The 7732-nt window shown below is 36.5% G+C and overlaps 1 protein-coding gene across 1 annotated transcript in view; it reads left to right on the top strand.

The window, feature by feature from the left end:
• Positions 1 to 7732, top strand: part of Dach1 (dachshund family transcription factor 1) — a 394219-nt gene that overhangs the window by 648 nt on the left and 385839 nt on the right. The gene's annotated exons all lie outside the window — the stretch shown is intronic.

Genomic DNA, 7732 nt, shown 5'->3' with positions numbered 1-7732 from the left:
CTCCTCTCCTCACCTCTCCTCCCCTCTCCCCGCTCCTCTCCTCCCCTGGGCTCGCCAGCCGCGCCCGAGCCCAGGGAAGTTGGCACCTCACTCTGCCCACATCCAGCTCTGCTGGCCGGGTCCGCCCCTTGCTCGCTCCGGCCCCTGGGCTTGGCTGCTGTGGGACTTGGGAAGCCCGGGCTTCGGGGTTAAGGGGTAGGAAGGAGGGGGACGGTGCCTCTCCTCCGAGCCACAACCCTTTCTCGGGGCGCCGGCACCTGGAAACCTCTCTGGGCGTGTGCGCTCCCCAGGTTCCCCGCTCCACCGCGAGCCTCCGGGCGCCTCCTGAGGGCAGGGGGGAGGGGGTCGGTGGTGACCCTGCCTTGTCCCGCCAGGGTTCGTGGAGCGGGGACACGCGCTCCGGGTGAGGGGCCAGCTAGGAAGCCGAAGGAGCGGGCTGGCGGCCGAGGAGGGCACTTTGAGGTCAGGAGGGGGGCTACACACGCAGCCCAGAGGCCCGGGGCAATCCCGGGGCACGAGCAGGAGTTCACCCCCGAAGTCCCCCGGGAGCCGGTCGAGGGGAGGGGTCTGTGTGTGCGCGCATGTGTGCGTGTATCCGCGTGTGAGCGTGCAAAGGAAATAAAGGGGTGCGTTTGTCCCGGGACAGATGCGAGGGCACCAGCCTGTGAGGGGAGAGGACTTGGGTGTCCTGGCCTCTGGGAAGCCCAACTGGAGAGCTAGAAAAGGAAGACCACAATACTGACGAGTTCTCCCTCACTTCCTCTCTGACGTTCACTTCGCACTCCTCCCAAAGTGCGGTTTGGTTTTGTTTTGTTTTTCCATTTGTTTTTTTCTTCCCTTCTTTTTTCCTTTTAAGGTTGGCTCACGCACCGAGCAGGTGCACGCTTTGCACCGGGATGCTCTGCGGTCCTGAATTGTCTGCCCTGGCTCTCCCAGCCAGGCAAAGCGCGGGCACTCGGGAGGCCTCCGGGCCGTCTCCGGTCAGACCAGTTTTATAGTAACGAACGTTCCGTGGGGGAGGATCTACCGAGAGGGGGCGGGAGTGGGGCAACTTGTCAGTTTCGGGGCAGAAATGGCCATTTAACCCACTTTCACAGTTCCGCTTTGTCCCTACTTCTCGCCTCTGGAAAGCGCAGTGGGAAAAGTTAAGAAAGAATCCCGAGAGAGAGCGAACGGGGAAAGTGGGTAACCTGAAGCAGGCACGTGGGAACAGCGCGCAAAATTTGCGCAAAAACTTCGGTACCTTCCGAATAAGTTTAAAGACTGAACTAACAGTGGTAGAGAGACTGAAGTGGGAGGAAAGAATTGGGAGGAGAAGGGAGTGGGGGTGAAAGAGCCGCTGGCTCTTTCTTCTTGGATAAGAATGGTTGCTAGTTAGTGCCAGGAAGATTGTAGAACGAAAAGGATTCCTGCTCCAACTCAACAAACGTCTTAAACTGACCTGGTCCGAAATTCTTTTCCGTGTTTATTTGCCATTCTTTACATGAGGCACGGGTGTGTGTTTGGGTTTTCAACCTTCATTTAGACTATTTTTGGCTAAATGTGTGTGTGTGTGTGTGTGTGTGTGTGTGTGCGCGCGCGCGCGCTTGTGTATTCGCGCGCCCGTGCCCAAGTGTATGGACAGGTGGCAGTAGAGATTGCGGGGGAAGGGGGGGTCACTGAACGTCCTTTACTTAGATAATTGGAGTCCTTGGCTATCCAAATGATAGAGCATTTGTCCCAAATTTATTGTTAAAACTGCCTGAACAAAATATTCTGGAGTTGTTATGAAGAATGTTAGTAAAATTTGAAATCAGTCCTTACATGACTGCTGTAAAACTGTTTATCTGATATTTAGTAATGAAACATCCATTCTATTCTGAATCCTCTTTGTGTTTCATAGGGCGCATACTGTACTAGGTAATCAATGGCCAGTTTAGATGCACATACCCACTGGAATACGCAATTATTCCAGACAACTTCCTCAGTAGCTATGTTATAATTAGTGTTAAATCATTGTAAAACTTAATTTTTATTGTCTGAGTTTTTGCCTAAAAATCGAATTGAAGTCCTCGTCATATAGTTTAAGGGTAGTTCTAAAGTTATTAGCTAAAGTTTTTTGTAATTTCCCTTACCCAGGTTAACAACAGCTCTGGAGTTTAAACTTGCAGAACCAAGCTAAATTAAATCCAGTGAAACTGTTTATCCTTTCAAAAACATCTCATCACTACTCTAATTATGTTTCAATCACCTGCCCTTATTACTTGGCAATTAAATATGTTGTCTAAAAATCCTATTTCAGATTATTTCTGAGTGAAATATAGGAAGTTTGTTAGTTTGCTATTGAATTTTGATCTTATATTAACTAAAAAACCTTACTGAAATTTAAATGTATGCAGATATTGCAGTAATTACCTGAGAAGATTTGGAGTTGCATGTATCTACTTACATAGGTTTTCCTATCTCTGCCACTAAGGAAATAAAAAATTTATAATGAACTTCCCCTCATCAAAATTACTGTATGCATTGAGGTGCATTATTATTTGTAATGGTAATTATTAGTGTTATTGCTTTATTTCCCTACTTTGAAAAAAATAACTAAGTGTTTTTGCATCTTGAATTTAAAACCAAAAATTACTTTCCATTCATGTCTAATTTATGCCTTTACTATTAAGGTCTGTTTTCATTCAGCTAGATATATTGATTTCTTTCACTGCAGTTTTCTTTATGCTCTAGCTACTTAACAGACTAAAGAGAATAATTTACGCAGAGTATAAGAGAAACTGCAAGAAGGCAAACTATAAATTTACAGGTATGTGTGTATGTATAACGTATGTGAGATATAAAGTCCTAGCACTCTCAGCTTTTTACAGAACATGTATCTAAATATAAATCTTAGTAATATTTAAATATAAGGGAATCTTAGGAATCAAAATGATGCTAAAGAAAAGAAAGGTTAATAAACTTGCTCAGAGTGGCTCAATAAGTTAGTAGCAAAGCTTGGAGTAGATTTAATTTGCTTGAGGCTATTGTATTAGTATGCTATCTATGAAAATTAGAGTAAATGTTGAAGCCATCTGTCATTACCACAAGGAGATGAAAGAGAGAATATCACCTGCTACCTAGTGAAGCTGAAAAGCATAGTTCCCAAACGTGAAGGAGAATGTAAGGAAATATATTTAAAAGTTGTCAAAGAGCAAAGTCTGACCTTGATCAGCTTCCTCCAATTCTTATTTTAAAGCTAAACATTAGTTGCATGAACTTGATTATTGCAACAGAGGTCAGTTAATTAACTGCTAACCATTAAATAACAACAAAAAAGAAAAGTAATTATGTACATGGTCAAGACTATTTGCATGAGTCAACTGCTTATTTGTAGAGTTGGGTCAGAATTCACTTTTCTGTGAATTCAAGTAGTACAAAGGGACTCTTGTATTATGCTATCTAAAATGCTTATTTGTTTGATTATTGTCAGAAGATGATTTTGTTTCATGTTTCAGGATCTTTCAAATCAGATCGTGATTTATTCTCTAAGCAGCCCTGGATCAGTGGAGTTTTTCTTTTTGTTTTTTAACTTGAATAGATTCTAGTTAGTTTCATCAGATGGTTTTACATACATGTACATATATTCACAAACAGTATTCTTTTGTCGTTAAAGTTGATACTATTCATGCATAGAAAATTGAAAGATTTTCTAAGCCTTTTACGTTTCAGTAGTATCATCTGAATAAAATTTTAGGGTAAGTACTGTTTTTTTTCCAATTCTTGGCTTTTTTTTTCTTGTCAGGGGTTTGAATAAAGATAGCAAGCTGAAACAGTCTATATTTATTTAACATTTCTCCTGTTGCCTGCTTTTTATATGCATCGATAAAGAAAGTTTCAACACAAACACTGATTCATTCACTTGTAACACATAATTATGATACATGGCACAGAGAAATTCAAGAATTACTTCCAACGAAGAGAGACTATGCTTTTGAAGTTTTTGTCTTACAGTAGATTAATGATTCCTATAAAGCTTAAGTGTCTCATAACATTTCAGAAAGTACACAACATAATTATAAGACTAAGGCATAAAATATGAAAGTTTGTTTGGATCTACAATTAATGTGTCTACTTTTAAAATACTAGAAAATTATAGTTTAAAACCTAATATATGAGTAGAAGCACATTCTGATCTAAGATTTACATTGCTCAATCAAATTATATTACAGAGTGGAAACTCTTGAGTTATTTGCATCAAATCTTTCAAACCTGTTGTTTTTCTTGGAATTAGCCTCCAATAACATAGTCATTGTCAACACGCACATAGTTATGAAGATGCTTTGCTATCTGAACTCTACAGTTTCTTAATTAATGCTCTGAGGCAAGAAAATTGATTTGCACAAGTGATATTTTGTGACTTCAAACATTATACAGAATAAACTACATGACATGCTCCCTTCACCTCAGAGTTCCTTTAACACATAATTTTTGGCCTTTGATAGGGAATTTTAAAATCTTCATTTTATTAGCACAACCTGCTATTGTTTTTTGTTTAATCTATTACATTTCACTTAAGTTGCACATAAATTACCTATACAAATATTAGCTACCTTTTTTTTATTCACTACCACTTCCAATCTGCCCCTCCCGATAGGATATGACACCCAGTATTGATTAAAGTCCTGGCAGAATTTGAGCATAAATCACTCTTCTCTTTGGCGATTTACTACATATGATTCACCAGCATTCAAAAACATAATATGCTTTATTGTTTCTCATTTGATGTTTTGTTTTGGGAATGTAAGTAGCATTTGTAAATTAGCTTAATGTGCAACCAGGTAGTTATTTTAAGAATAATTTGTGCTTTGACTATCAATTAGTATTATTTTACCTTTCTAAATTATTTTACTGAACTGTTTCATACAATTGCCTTTGTCAATCAAGTAAAATAGTCATCTAAATGGCATTGTATTAGCAACATAGCACACAACTATTACAAAATGTAATAGGAAATGAAACCCTCATAGGTTGTAAACTATTTTCCTTTATCCTTGTCTGAAGAAATTAGTTTGAAGTATGTCTTCTAAATATGTACAGGTGAGTTTCTCAGATTTCATTAAACATTTTGAATTTAAGGTTTTCATTATCTGGTTCTTTACAAAATTTAGATGTCTGAATTTTATCTTTTGAGAATATCATTTTCAGGCAGTCCACACGAAAGAGTCACACCAAGTTATATGCTGTTAAAATGATAAGAGATGTATAAATTGAAGTGAACTATTTGGATTTTGAAAATGTAATTAAGATAATATTTTGTCATTTTATATTTCACTTGTTATAAAAAATAGTGACCTTAAAATGTGAGAACATTTGTGAAGTAATACATTCTGAGTTGTCACTTGGATATACATACACACACACACACACACACACACATATATGTAAATATATGTATGTATATATATGCATATTAGCTTAAATTTTCTAGCTAAGAATACATTCCTATTTTCAGACTTTGTGACTGCAGTAAAGAGCCTCCTTTTCATTATATTTGTTGTGTTCATTGATTAATTTTTTCACACAGAAAACCTTGAACTAAAAGCCCACCTAATGGGGCTCAGATGAGTGTAATATCAAAGGCACTGATCTGCACAGATAAGAAAGTCTAAGGCACAGAGGCTCTGAGCAAGCCTACATTAGGTTCAAATTCCTTTGCTTTCCTTCTCAATTTGCCAGAAGTATTTATAGTCAAAAATAATTTTATGCTACAGTACCTGTCTTTTAAAATAACTTCATTGATATTTGCTTCTTAAGATATGTCACATACAAGAACGACTTCATTAGAATAGTGTAGTTAGTTATGAAACTATTGCTTTGAGAAACAAGATTATCAAGCATAAGATATTTATGTTTGGTTGCAATGAGTTATTTTTACACTAACTGATAGATCACTTTAATTTGAGACAGCTATTTAGTTTAGAAGATTTCTGAAAATCTGTAGAGTATGTCCATTCCAGCTCGTTGAAGACAATTAATAATCAAATTTATGTACAAATGTGCTAATGTCATATATATACATGCAGATATAATCATATAGAGAAAATGAACCAAATCTCCACTTGATCTAAAGTCAAAGACTTCAAACTAGGTATATTTGAATTTCTTGGTGTATTATGACTTGGATGTCTTTAATAAGGGAAAAACACTCTAATTCTCATGCTTAAAACATAATCTTTTGAAATTTCCTAAATTTGATACAGGATTTGTCAGTGCCTGAATTTTGTTAGCGATGTGATCCTGTTGTTTTCTGATTCAGAATGACTTGAAGTTGATCTAGCATTTCAATCTGGGATTCTTCTGCAGTTTTAAATGTGTGTAACTGGACTGGAAGTTGTCAAAGACAACTTACTGATCTGGAAAACTCACTATGCCTTTGTTTAATTGGTCTTTTATAATTTTGGGATACAGATATATTGAAGTGTCCTAAAGTGTGCAGCACAGCAACACAGTGGATAGCTAGTTGCTTTAAAAACAAGTTATACAGAATAATGACAGGAGAATGAGGATATTTAACTGAATAATCTAAAATAATAACATTGTATAGTATGAATGCAAAACCTGAAATACATTATAGATTTCTAGCAAGAAATTAAATTGAAATAAGCCAGGCGGAAAAAGACACATACTGAATGATCTCACTTATAGATGGAATCAGAAAAAGTTGAACTTATAAAAGCAAAGCAGAATGGTGGCTACCAGGGGTTGGGAAAGATATTGGCTAAAGCTACAAAACTTCAGTTAGATAAGAGGCATACATTCAGTAAATCTGTCATACAACAGGTGACTATAATTAGACCCTAGAATTTTGAAAATAGTATATGTGTTTGGGAAAAATTGATTAGACTTTTGAAACATAATCTTCACAAAGCAAATATTAAAACAGGTAGAATAAAGTAGTTTATTTTGATGAATCAAACTGAATAATTGAAGAATATCTATCTTTCCTTAATATAAATTAGTGGAGGAATGAACAAACTATTAAAAATTAAAATATGTTATTCACTATATTGGAGTGAATATGATATCAAATGTTTCTAAATAATTAGAATACCCTTGCATTATGACAGAAAGAAACGTATTCTTTTCAAGACCTATTAAATTATATCTCAAGAGAAAAAATGTAGTAGATGAAAAGACACTATTTAATGGCATTATATCAAATCATTGGTGGTACATACTTGTTAATTAATTGAAGGCATACTGGTCATAAGTAAAGGTAATGAAAAGCAATTTTTAGAATATATTATTCAAAAATACTTTATTATATCACTTATCAGGTAGGTGAAGTATTTTGTAAAAATCTTGTACTTGTGTCCTGAACTTATACTAACAGCAATAATAAAAGGCTGTATCATTCATAGCATTGTGAAGAAATAAGTCACTGAATGCATAGTACACTTTGAATTTAGCACATTATATTCAATGGTGTTCTCATTTTATATTAAAAATTAAAAAGTTAATTTAACCTAATTATCAGAAATGGTATTTGTTGAGCTAGCACTTCTAATTGACTATGCCTCTACATTTTGAATGAATAACTTGCAGAAATTTTTACTGGACTAGATGGTAATGTATGTTCAACAAGTGCAAAGTTTTTTGCTAGAATTATAAATCCCTGTGGAGGATATTTTTATTTGTATCTACCTTAGCCCAATTATAGACTATGCATTTGTTTATTTGGGAGAAAAGCATTTCTGTGCATATATAT

Source organism: Fukomys damarensis, unplaced genomic scaffold (genome assembly GCF_012274545.1).
Source record: "Fukomys damarensis isolate Sample0158 unplaced genomic scaffold, DMR_v1.0_HiC HiC_scaffold_6, whole genome shotgun sequence".
Lineage (NCBI taxonomy): Eukaryota > Metazoa > Chordata > Mammalia > Rodentia > Bathyergidae > Fukomys > Fukomys damarensis.
The sequence above is the reverse complement of the archived record's forward strand: the minus strand, read 5'-3'. Positions and strand labels throughout refer to the sequence as shown.